The following is a 13,819-nucleotide window of genomic DNA, read 5'->3' as shown; positions in this document are numbered from 1 at the left end:
TGCATTCAGACCTTCGTTAGCTGACTTCAACACTGTTTGGAAATGATCAACGGGGCATTAAAACTGGAATGTCCTAGGCCCAACCATCTTCAGCTGTTTCATCAATGACCTTCCCTCCATCATAAGGTCAGAAGTGGGGATGTTCGCTGATGATTGCACACTGTTCAGCACCATTCGAGACTCGTCAGATACTGACGCAGTCCGTGTCCAAATGCAGCAAGACCTGGACAACATTCAGACTTGGGCTGACAAGTGGCAAGTAACATTCGCACCACACAAGTGCCAGGCAATGACCATCTCCAACAAGCGAGACTCTAACCATCTCCCCTTGACATTCAATGGCATTACCATCGCTGAATCCCCCACTATCAACATCCTGGGGGTTACCATTGATCAGAAACTGAACTGGACCTGCCATATAAATACTGTGGCTACAAGAGCAGGCCAGAGGCTGGGAATTTTGCGGTGAGTGTCTCACCTCCTGACTCCCCAAAGCCTTTCCACCATCTACAAGGCACAAGTCAGGAGTGTGATGGAATACTCTCCACTTGCCTGGATGAGTGCAGCTCCAACAACACTCAAGAAGCTCAACACCATTCAGGATAAAGCAGCCCGCTTGATTGGCACTCCATCCACCACCTTCAACATTCACTCCCTCCACCATCGGTGCACTGTGGCTGCAGTGTGTACCATCTACAAGATGCACTGCAGCAACTCGCCAAAGCTCCTTCAACAGCACCTTCCAAACCCGCGACCTCTACCACTTAGAAGGACAAGGGCAGCAGACGCATGGGAACATCACCACCTACAAGTTCCCCTCCAAGCCACACACCATCCTGACTTGGACCTGTATCGCCGTTCCTTCACTGTCGCTGGGCCAAAATCCTGGAACTCCCTTCCGAACAGCATTGTGGGTGTACCTACACCATATGGACTGCAGCGGTTCAAGAAGGTGGCTCACCACCATCTTCTCAAGGGCAATTAGGGATGGGCACTAAATGCAGGCCTAGCCAGCGACGCCCACATCCCATCAATGAATTTAAAAAAAAAATCACAAGACCAGTTACACAAATGAAAACACTTATGGGACGTTTAAAACCCGATTAACCGGCCATCCAGGTCAATGGGCCCAGATCGTTTTCCTTTGTATAGGCTTCAACACGTCCAGGTCAGACAAAGAAACAGGCTGATCTGGCGAGTGATAAGGGCTCCCAGAAAGGGGTATAAGTAGTCCCTCGGGAAGCCACATCTCTCTCTCTCTCGCCTGGACTCCGGTGCCCTGTCTTACCATCAAGAAGATCGACGACGAAGAGCCTGTCCAAGGGAAGCAGGGTACCCGCAGTTACATTTTAAATCACTGGGGTATCTCTGCTCTGGGCTGTGAAAACCCTAAAGACATCGGCAGGCAACGGGGCACGGAGCAGGCGTTCTAACATCCAAGACTGGTGAGCATAAACTTTCTGGCCCATCGCAAGACAGCTTAGATAGGTGTAAAGGGTGGGAGTTAAGGGGATTGCTAGAATTGTCATTTTATTCATTTTCCCTCGATGTGTCCATTTCTCCTACCCTCGCTAAGTGTAATTGTGTTACATACATAGTGATTTTCTCTGTATAGTGTTTATTTTTCTCTATTTTTAATAAACATTGGTTTTCTTTGCACCAAACCACTGGTCTCGTTTTGTTTATATCGCTGCTCGTAATAAGTCCGGTGGTCAGAACCAGAGGGGAAGCGATTCGAACCGCACGGGGCTGGAGCAGCTCAGATACGCCTGACTGGCCAGACACAAACCCCAAACCAAAACCCCCTACACGCCCCATGATTTTCCAGATGGAAAATTCTACAGGAGTGGAATGAAACTCAACTGGATTCCCTTTATGGTTCCTGATGGATGAAGCTCCACACCAGAAGCAAGGTTTGCAAATTTGTCTCTAGGATGTATGAACTACCCTGAGCTCAAATGCAGATTCTTTTTAGAAAATCAGAGATGATGGAGAAAAGTGTCTTTCATTACATTGTAGACAGTGTAATAATGTAATGGCCTTATATATTTTACCTTATATAGAGACATTAGTTAAGAAACTCCACAGAAGCTACAAGTTTGTAGAGAATCTGGGGTGAAATTGGATATCACCCCGTTTGGGGCGCTAACTTTTGAAATTTTGAAAATTTACCGCCAGGCGCTAAGGATTCTGAACTTAGTAAATTGGGTTTTAGCACCCCAGGAAGGAAGTGTGGTGCTAAATCAAGCACTAATTACCTCAGTGGGGCGCTACAGAGGCGCTACCAGCAGAGTGCTAATGAATTTCAGGTGCAATGCATTCAGCAATGATCCTTCACACTGGTTCCTTCCAGCTCTTAAAGGGAAAGTTGCATCATTGGGCAGAAGCTCATTTTTATCATTGCTGGCTTTGAGGCGACCTGCGAGCAAGTGAATCCCCTGATGGCTATGGCTGTTCCCCCTCCCAGAGAGAGAGCTTGTCAGTTCACAGATGTGGCATTGGTGGCTGGAGTGGAGCGAAGGAGGGCAATGCTGTTCCTGGACACTGGAAGGATGCCAATGCCTCAGGCGTTCAGGGCAATGTGGAGAGAAATAGCTCAGGAGGTCTCGGCCAGTAGTGTGGTGGAACGCAGCCTGATACAGTGCCACAAGAAATTTAATGACCTCACTCAGGTGGTCAAGGTGAATACATGTTTCAACAGGTCCTACATATTAGCATCTGAGCCTCAGTCTTTGCACACTGCGCAAAGAACCACACCCCCACCACTCACCCACCAAACATCTTCACCTACTCAAACTCACATCCACATCTCACGCCTTGCCTACAATCACAGCTATTCAACGTCGACAGGCATATCTCCCAAACACATAGCTGGACTCTGACTCAAACACATTTGTTTCTCTTGCAGGCCAAGATAGCCCAGCATAAGAGGGAGCAACAGAGAACAGACGGGGGAGATGCGCAGCTCCAGCAGCTCTCAGACCTGGAGGAGCGAGTGCTGCGACTCATTGGGCAGCAGGTGATGGGCGGCATGGCCATCAGTAACGTTGACCCCCTTGGTGGCAAAAACAATATCTTCAGCCCCTCTCCTTCTCTCATCCCACTTCCCCCTCACACCACAAACCTTTTTCACTTTCCACCTCCTGAGAATGTCTGCATTCCTTGCTCCATTCCTGCCCCCCTGCCGTCACCTTAACGCGAGTCTTGTGCCTTTATGCTTTCAGATAATCAGCAACCAGATGACCAGCCTGTCCCTGAGCCTCTCACTGAGAGTGAGGAAGGAGAAGAGGAGGAGGAGCAAAGCACCGTATCACTGCATGTCTCATCCGCAGGCACCACCTCAGATACTGGCACTACGCGATCTTTAGAGGCAGGTTTAGTAGAGGGGTCTGCCCTGGGTGATGTACCGGGGATGAGTGGGCTGCAGCAAAGCCAGGGAGAAAGGGTAGCTTGGGAGCCAGCTCCCTGGGGGGTGAGTTCACACACGACTTCTGCTGCACAGGACTCAGATGAGGACCTCGATGAGGCGATGTTCACAAGAAGGGTGACAACCATGCACACTGAGATAGCAGGGTTGCCTAAGAGCCTCTCGGCAATGGTAAGGAGCGTGGAAGAGTCTGGCTCCAACATTGCACAGAGCTCTGCGCATACCTTGGAGTCCATCATTTTCACTGTGCAGAGGATAGTGGACTCCCAGAGAGACCGTGCGGATCCAAACCTCATGACACGTGTTATGGGCGATTTGGCAGCTTCCATTGCAGCACAGGCAGAAGCGACGCAACGTCTTAGTGCTGTAATGCAGTCAATGGTTGCTGCCATCGAGTCTCAGACTGCCCTCATGCAGTCTCAGCTTGATGCCACGAAAGCTCTGACTGCGGTCATCATCGCTGGGTCCACCACAGTCCACTAGGGCTTTCACAGTGTCACAGCAGGCCAGCAGTCTGTGCTCCAGCAGATTGGTAGGGATGCTGAAAGGGAGGGAGGTGGGGAGTCAAGAAAGGTGACAAGTCCGATTGCGGTAATTACAGAGGAGTTTCCCTGCTGTCTGCCACAGGGAAAGTCATCGCAAGAATCCTCCTCAATCGCCTTCTCCCAGTGGCCGAAGAGCTACTCCCAGAGTCGCAATGCGGATTCCACCCACTAAGGAGCACAATGGACATGATCTTCACCGCACGTCAATTACAAGAGAAATGCAGGGAACAGCACCAACCGCTGTACATGGCCTTCTTTGACCTCACAAAGGCCTTCGACACTGTCAAATTCGGCTGCCCTCAAAAGTTTGTCACCATCCTTCACCTGCTTCATGACGACATGCAAGCTGTGATCCTGACCAACAGTTCCACCACAGACCCAATTCACGTACGAACCGGGGTCAAGCAAGGCTGTGTCATCGCACCAACGCTCTTCTCAATCTTCCTTGCTGCAATGTTCCATCTCACCCTCAGTAAGTTCCCCGCTGGAGTGGAGCTAATTTACAGAACAAACGGGAAACTGTTCAACCTCCGTTGCCTCCAGTCCAGATCCAAGGTCGTCCCATCCTCTGTCGTCAAATTACAGTATGCAGGTGACACTTGCGTCTGCGCCCACTTGGAGGACGAACTCCAAACCATCATCAACACCTTCACCGAAGCGTATGAGAGCATGTGCCTTACACTAAAAATCCACTACAAGGTCTTGGACAACGTGGACCACTTTCCATACCTCGGGAGCCTACTGTCAACAAGGGCAGATGTCGACGACGAAGTCCAACACCGCCTTCAGTGTGCCAGTGCAGCCTTTGGTCGCCTGAGGAAGAGAGTGTTTGAAGACCAGGACCTCAAACCTGGCACTAAGCTCATGGTCTACAGAGCAGCAGTGATACCCACGCTGCTGTATGCCTCAGAGACATGGACCATGTACAGCAGGCACCTCAAAGTACTGGAGAGGTACCACCAATGCTGCCTCCGCAAGATCCTGCCAATCCATTGGCAGGATAGGTGCACCAACGTCAGTGTTCTTGCTCAGGCCAACATCCCCAGCATTGAAGGTTTGACCACGTACGATCAGCTCCGATGGACGGGTCACAATGTCCGTATGCCCGATACGAGACTCACAAAACAAGCGCTCTACTCGGAGCTCCTGCACGGCAAGAGAGCTCCAGGTGGGCAGAGGAAACGCTTCAAGGACACCCTCAAAGCCTCCTTGAAAAAGTGTAACATCCCCACCGACACCTGGGAATCCCTGGCCCAAGACCACACAAAGTGGAGCAGAAGCATCCGGGAAGGCGCCGAACACCTTGAGTCTCTTCGCCAGGAGCAAGCGGAAGCCAAGCGCAGGCAATGCAAGGAGCGCACGTCAACCCAAGCACCCCATCTACCCGCCCCTTCAAACACCATCTGCCCCACCTGTGACAGAGACTGTAGGTCCCACATTGGACTCATCAGTCACCTGAGAACTCATTTTTAATGTGGAAGCAAGTCATCCTCGGTTCCGCGGCACTGCCTAAGAAGAGAAGGGATGCTGAGGTCTTGCCCTGGGGGTGTGGCAGTGTGTCAGTGGAGCAGGAACCTGCTGTCCTCTCTCAGGATGACAGCATTCCTGATCCCACCACTGCCACTCCGCCATTGCATTTGTCACTGCCTGTCATCCAGCCAGCCCAGACTGCCGCCACCCAACCTGAGGTGGTGCAGTATACAGCAGGGCCTTCCAGGCCCAGAGCTGGTTGAGGGCATCCTTCAAGACCATCTGTAGTCTCTGACACCGACACTTAGCCACCTTCCACCAGCCCTGCTGCAGTCACTGGGGAGACACTACGTAGGAGCACTAGATTAGGAAAGGGGACTGTAAAGAGAGGAGGCAACGGTTTTCACAAGGGTGCTTAGTCACTATTATTGTTGTATGTATGTGGTTAATTGATTTTGATAAATTTATTACTGGAATGTTGCAGATTTGGTGCTGTGACTTATTTCAGTTTTGGGGTGTGGTTTGGAATCACAAAGTGATGGAATGATGGCGACATGCTCAACAACTGGAAAGAGGACTCAAACTCACTGGAAACGAAGTCTGATGAGACGGTCACGTACTGACCTTGCAGAACGCCGATTGAGTGGCTGCCTCCTCCGTCGTTGCTGTTCCCCCTCCTGTTCTTCCTCCTCCTCCTGCTCCTGAGGTGGTGGAGTTCTGCCTGGTGGCAATGGCTGTGCCCTCATGATGGCCAAGTTGTGCAGCATGCAGCAGACGATGACAAAAAGGGACACGTGCTCAGCCGAGTACTGGAGGGCTCCTCCCTAGCGGTCAAGGCAGCAGAACCATTGCTTGAGCACCTGGATGATCTGCTCAATGATGTTGGCATTGACGGTCAGGAATCTCCGTGTGTGGTTGCACACCAACTGCACATTAAGTGCCTTTGCGATTACGGAATACCTCAGGATTGTTATGAGGTGCCCGCAAAGCGATGTGCGTGCAGGCAATGGCACCCTGCACCATGGGGACGCCCGCTATCCTGGCAAAGCCACATGCGCACTCACGCTGCTTCCGTCTGGTCATGGGGGAGGAAATGTAGTCCTTTCTCCTTCTGTACAGAACATCTGTGAGCTAGCGGATGGAGGAATGGGCGACAAACGGGGAGATGTTGCAGATGTTGCCTGTCGCACACTGGAATGATCCGCAGGTGTAGAAATTGAGGGCGACGGTGACCTTGACTGTCACTGAGACAGCCGTGGTGGTCCTGATGTGAGGCTCGAGGTCTGGCTGTAGGAGGTGGCAGAGCTCAGCAACCACATCCTTGTTGAAGCGGAGCTGTCTAACACACTTGTCCTCAGTGAAATTCATGTAGGGGAACTGGTGCCGGAATACCCTGGGTGGGTAAGGCCTCCTGTTGAGAGCCCTGTTGGCCCTCCTCCCTCTGGCCATATTTTGCACTCTTTCTCTGTGCCTCAGTTGCCTCTGACGTTGACGCTGGAGGGCGAGGTCCAGTGCCAGTACAGCCCCCATGAAAGGATCCAAATATTGCATTTTCAAATCGTGAATAGAGAACTGGTTGGCAGACAGAAAGCAAAGAGTTGGAATAAACGGGTCTTTTTCCGAGTGGCAGGCAGTGACTAGTGGGGTACCGCAGGGATCGGTCCTTGGGCCCCAGCTATTCACAATATATATTAATGATCTAGACAAGGGAACTAGATGTAATATCTCCAAATTTGCAGACGACACAAAGCTGGGTGGGCGTGTGTGCTGTGAGGAGGATGCCGAGAAACTCCAGGATGATTTGGACAGGTTGGGTGATTGGGCAAAAGCATGGCAGATGCAATATAACGTGGATAAATGTGAGGTTATCCACTTTGGTGGCAAAAATAGGAAGGCAGATTATTACCTGAATGGCAATAGATTGGGAGAAGGAGAAGTGCAACGAGACCTGGGTGTCCTTGTGCACCAGTCGCTGAAGGTAAGCATGCAGGTGCAGCAGGCGGTTAAGAAGGCAAATGGTATGTTGGCCTTCGTAGCGAGAGGGTTTGAGTACAGGAACAAGGATGCCTTGCTGCAGTTGTACAGGGCCTTGGTGAGACCACATCTTGAGTATTGTGTGCAGTTCTGGCCGCTTTATCTGAGGAAGGATGGTCTTGCCATGGAAGGAGTTCAGCGAAGATTTACCAGGCTGATACCTGGGATGGCAGGAATGATGTATGAGGAGAGATTGGGACGATTGGGCTTGTACTCGCTGGAGTTTAGAAGAATGAGAGGGGATCTCATTGAAACTTATAAAATTCTGACAGGACTGGACAGACTAGATGCAGGGAGGATGTTCCCGATGGTCAGGAAGTCCAGTACCAGGGGTCACAGTCTAAGGATAAGGGGTAGGCCATTTAGGACAGAAATGAGGAGGAATTTCTTCACCCAGAGAGTGGTGAACCTGTGGATTTCTCTGCCACAGAAGGCAGTGGAAGCCAATTCATTAAATATATTCAAGAAGGAGTTGGATATATTTCTTAAGGCTAAGGGGATCCAAGGGTTTGGGGAGAAAGCAGGGACCGGGTACTGAAAGTGGATGATCAGCCATGATCACATTGAATGGTGGAGCAGGCTCGAGGGGCCGAATGACCTACTCCTGCTCCTATCTTCTATGTTTCTATGTTAAATCTCCCCTCAGTGAAACTGAAGTATCTTTATGTGCGAGAACACTCGTTAAAATGCAAAATGCTGAAATCGGTCAAAAGGCCTCTTTGCCTATGTGAACTAACAACGCAGCATTGTTGGCTGACGAAAACTGAGCCCGATGTGGACGCCTTTAAATAGCGCTCCTCCAGGGGCCATTCGACTGAAAGCCGCCTCCTCTACCTGTCATTGTTAACGGCAGGCGCACAAGCAGGGGGCGAGAGGGAATTTTTCATCCGGCGCACTACCGGGGCACTGCGCATGGCAATGACATCATGGTCTTCGGGCGCAGGAGATCGAGGCGCAACGTCTTACCGCCGCCGCAAAACTCCCGCTGAATTTAGCGGGAGGCATTGATATCGCCGTGCTTGGTCGCAAACCCATTTTGTATGTTCGTAACCAGTTTCAGCAAGGAGACTTAATACAGGAGTTAGGGCCCTCATTTATATATGTAAAGGGCCTAATGCTTGTTAGAGATGCCTGGAAAATGGGCCTGACAAAGTTAGCAGATGAGGTGCCATCATAGATTGGACACAAGCCATTCCACTGCTAAATTAGTCATCATTGCACCTATTTTACACCCGTAAAAGGGTGCATTGATGTTGAATTTAGACCTTATTGAAACCAATTATATATACCCCACTAGCATCCTCCCACTGATATTTAACTCAGCATAGACCAGTTATCATAAGAACATTAGGAACAGTAGTAGGCCATTCAGCTCCTTGAGCCTGCTTGGCCATTCAGTTAGATCATGGCTGATCTGCACTTCAACTCCATTTACTCAAGGGTGACCTTGTTAGCCTACATGGTATAATACTACACCAAATGGTGCATTTTCCCACTGAGCCTCTAGAGATTCTTAAAACCTGACACTTATTAACATTATTTTATACTGCAGACTTAAAAGGGGACTGGTCCTCAATCAGGTGTCTTTTAGAGGAGCTCAGTTTCCACCCTACTGCAGAAACTCCTCTATGATAGCCCCATGTTAGCTCCCTAGGGGGAAAAAAACACCTTGCAGTGGATACAAGGTCTGTTGTGGTGGATGTTTTTGCAAACGCTGTTTTTTTCACGTGTTTAAAAACAAACCCATTCTGTCCCCCACTCACTTTGTGCAACTGTTTGGAGGAACACTGTAGGGATCACATTGCTTTTCATACAATTTGGTGCTGCTCCATCAATATAGCCTTAGCTGATCTTCACTGTGCAGGTTAATGATGCCACTGCACTTCTGCCCCAGATGAAAACAACGGCAAAAGTCAACCACTCAACGTCATTTATTTAAAAAATACTGTACCACAAATGGAGATATATTCCATGGCTACTTACCCCTTTCTAATTCCATTCTGTAACTTATCGAACATTCAAAGTTTACAGGACATGATCGGCATATTGCTCATTTCATGGTACAATTCATTTGAAAAACCAACTGTTGTTTTAGTGCAGCCAGTAGGAAACTACCCGGTTCCATGTTTTTCAGCAACATTCATTCAATCTTTTGTATCCATTTGTGAAGCTCACACAAGTCTTTACCCTAGACACATTGCCTATAAGTTGGAGATATAGGCCTAGAAATTCAGTTGGTTGCGCCAGCCGTTAGCGCCTTAGGAGGAGTAGATGTCAGGCGCTAGGCGGGTAGCGCCCGGGCGCAGCGAGAACTGCGCCTCGCCCCAACTTCACTAGAGATTTAGCGGCGGCGCAAAGTCTTTGCGCGCGCTCAGCTGCGCGCGCAGATCATGACGTAATTTCCTCGTGCAACGCCCTTTGTGCGCCCCCAACCGGAACTTCAGTGGCAACGCCCCATTGTGCGCCTGGCGGCCCTAGCGACTGTTAAGTGGAACGGTGCTCAGCCGATGCGGGGCGCGGGGGGCGCAAATTAAAGGGCACTCCTCCTGCAATATAAAAGGCTGCCATTTCGCAGCACTCCCTCTTGCGAAACGGATCTTTGGAGAGAGACCAAGGTAGATAGCTTTCTGCTTGGCCCAACACTCGGACAGGTACTTCTGGCTTCAGGCCACAGATTTCCAGTAGTCTTTGCCTTCATTGACATCTCATTGTTTGCCAGCATATTATGGGGGCTGCAATGGGTGTCAACGCAGGCTTTCTCAATTACATCCAAAGGGCTCACAGATGCCGTGAGAGAGTGGCAGCCCTGGCTAGATGGAGAGGGGGCAACAGGCGTCGGCAAAGGAGGCCTTACCCACCCAGGGTATACTGCCAGCAGTTCTCCTATCTCAACATGTCTGAGGAGCAGTGTGTTCGGAGGCTGCGATTCAGAAGGGACGTGGTCACAGAGATCTGCCAGCTGCTTGGCGGTGATCTGCAGCCACAGCTGAGGAGCAGGACGTCTCTGTCGGTGGCAGCGAAGGTGACGGTGGCTCTCAACTTCTATGCCACCGGCTCCTTCCAATCCACTACTGGGGACATTGCCAACATCTCCCAGTTCGCCGTGCATTGCTGCATCCGCCAGGTGACCAATGCCCTTTTCCAAAGGAGACGTCAGTTCATCTCCTTCTCCATGGCCCTTGCCAAGCAGCAACAGCGTCCAATGGGCTTTGCAGCATTCGCGGGCTTCCCCATGGTGCAGGGCGCCATTGACTACACGCATGTGGCTTTGCGGGCACCTCTGGAGAATGCCGAGGATTACCGCAACCGGAAGGGCTTCCATTCGCTCAACGTCCAGCAGGTGTGTGACCACAGGCAGCTCATCCTAGCTGTCAATGCCCGCTTTCCAGGCAGCAGCCACGATGCCTTCATCCTGCGACAGACTTCTGTGGCAGACATGTTCCAGGCCCAGCCTCACCCATGCGGATGGCTTATCGGGGACAAAGGCTATCCTTTGTGTACCTGGCTGATGACCCCGCTCCGTGCGCCCAGCACCCCTGCTGAAGAGAGATACAACGAGAGCCATCAAGCGACCAGGAACATCATCGAACAAACAATCGGCGTCCTGAAGCAACGGTTCCGCTGTCTGGATCGTTCCGGTGGAGCCCGACAGTATTCGCCGGAGCGAGTCTCCCATTTCGTGGTCGTTTGCTGCATGCTGCACAACCTGGCTATCCGCAGGACTCAGCCACTGCCACCACAGATTGGAGGACCACCTCAGGAGGAGGAGGAGGAGGAGGAGGACCAGCACAGGAGGGAGGCACAAAGTGCAAGGGCCGCCCGTCGCCGGCTTATTGAACGTCGGTTCTAGGCCCCCTCTCAGGGACTGGCTTGTGCCAATGTCAGCAGATGAATGTAGCCGCTCCACAAGCCCTCAGCCAAGCAGGGCAACCAGGACTTAACCAAAAAACCATGCACACTGCAATTTAACAACAATAATTTATTGAAAACCTCTGCCCTTCCCACATTACATGCTCATGTGGAGAAGCCCCGTCCAAAAACACAAAACTACCAGTCTTGGCCTTACAAAAAGAAAGAAAGACACCAGTCTCGGCCTTACATAAAGAAATAAAGACACCAGTCTCGGCCTTACATAAAGAAATAAAGACACCAGTCTCGGCCTTACATAAAGAAATAAAGACACCAGTCTCGGCCTTACACAAAAACAACTGCACCAGTGTCGGCCTTACAACAAGCACCAGGCATTTGTGCATGCCTCTACTTTTTGCCCTGCGAGGGCGATGCCTTGCGCATCCTTGCCTGGCCCCTGCCCGCCCTGCTGCTCCTCCTCAATGGGAGCCCAGTGGCTGCAGCAAGGCTGGGGGAAGGCTGCTGAGGGGCAGATGGCGAGACGGCAGATGCCCTTGGGGGTCGGCCTGCACCAGCTCTGGCCTTGGAGTGGCCGGCTGCTGACTGCTCCAACTCTGGCTGGGCGGCAGCAGGCAGTCCAGCAGGTCGTGGCAGCTGCAATGGCGGAGTGGCAGTGTCGGCTGCAGGAATGGTGGCAACCTGGCAGATCGCAGGTGCTCGCTGGTCGCCTGACACATTGGCACTCGCACGGGCCAGCACTGCAGCATGCGCAGCAAACAGCTGAAGGACAGACTGCTGGGCTGCTGCTGCGCGGCGAGTGCCCTGGCGATGCCTGGCTGATCCAGCGAGGGTGGCAGCAGTTAGTGCCCGTGTGGCCCTGGTCTGTGTCCGCATGACACCAGCCAGTGAATGGACGGCACGACTGAGCACTTGGCTAGAAGCCGACTGTGCTGCCGCGAAGTCCTGCAGACTCCTGGCCTGTGCTGCCGCGATGTCCTGCAGACTCCTGGGCTGTGCTGCACTGAATAGTTCTAGACTCCTGGCCTGTGCTGCACTGAATTGTTGCAGACTCCTGGCCTGTGCTGCCCCGAATTCCTGCACACTGCTTGCCAGTGACTCTATGGAGTCAGGCATCCTTGCCACTGCAGCCATGAGCTCAGTGTGCCTGCGCTCAGCCTGGACGGCCATTTCCTCTAGGAGGCGCACCTCCTCTGCGCTCACCGTCGCAGGACTGGAGGCCGCACTCACTCTCTGGGGAGAAGTCCGCCGAGCTTCCCCACCCCTCCCGCGTTGCTGCAGGCCGCTGGGCCCCGGAGCTTCACTCTCCTCCGACCCTTCCCCCCGGCTCCCCTCCAGGGAAGACGTGTCCCCTACATCGCCATGGGCTGGCGCGGCTGAGGGTGGCACTGATGGGCCGGCTTCCTCTTCCTCGTCTTCCAAAGGGCTGACAGTGGCAGCTTGAGGGCCCACCTCCTCACCTGGCGATTCACCATCTGAAAGCAGGAAGGCACAAGAGTACCTTTAGAGTGAGGACAGGGCAGCAGCGAGGGAGGCATAAGTGCTGCCATGCACTGCATTGGTCGGACAGTGGCAAAGGATGCTGATCTGATGCGCAAGTGGAACGAGAGAGGTCCAAAAGGTGATGCCCTTACCATTGGTGCCCAGAACAGGGTCGGCATCTCCAGTGGCAACGGGGCCAATCAGCCAGCCTCACATAATGCGCTCCACACGCTGGTCGAGGTCGGAGAGCTCTTTGAGGTCAGGACGGCCTCCGCCGGTGTCAGTTCAGTTGCGCCGGTTGTGCGCAACCTTGGCCTGCAAGAGAAAGGACGGCCTCTAAGTACAGTGTGTAGCCCTGATCTTGTCTGCACTGCCTCCCATGGTCGAATAGCTTGGACAGTGTGTAGCCCTGATCTTGTCTGCACTGCCTCCCATGGTCGAATAGCTTGGACAGTGTGTAGCCCTGATCTTGTCTGCAATGCCTCCCATGGTCGAATAGCTTGGACAGTGTGTAAAGTGCTGAATGTGCAATTGATTTTCATGCCAGTCCCATAGCTGCTGGATGAGGGCTGGCCATTAGGGCTTTCAGGTCCCTTTGCCCATAAACTGAGGTGCACATGCAAGGCTGAGGAGGACACTGGAAAGGGTACTCACCCTGACAACCCGAGTGAGGTCGTTGAACTTCTTCCGGCATTGCACAGGAGTCCTGGCAACCACGCTGTTGGAAGTCACCCTGTTTGAGACCTCCCTCCAGGCTTTCCGGTAGGCGCTGGGCAGCGGCCTCTTGCCACCTTCTGGGAACAGAACATGGCGCCTGCGCTCCACTCCGTCAACCAGCACCCTCAGGTCTCCGTCGCTGAAGCGCTGCGCTCTCTCCCTGGCCTTCTCCATAGCCCTGGGCGTTGTACAGGTGAAGCTGAAGTGGTCAGGCCTAGGTTGAGGGCTGCAGTGTGCAGGGCGTGGCAGGCAAACAAATCCACCCTCCCCCTTTAAG

Source organism: Somniosus microcephalus, chromosome 2, assembly GCF_052327205.1.
Source record: "Somniosus microcephalus isolate GS21.2 chromosome 2, FLI_Smic_1.0, whole genome shotgun sequence".
In the NCBI taxonomy this organism is placed as follows: Eukaryota; Metazoa; Chordata; class Chondrichthyes; order Squaliformes; family Somniosidae; genus Somniosus; species Somniosus microcephalus.
This window is presented reverse-complemented; position numbering follows the sequence as displayed.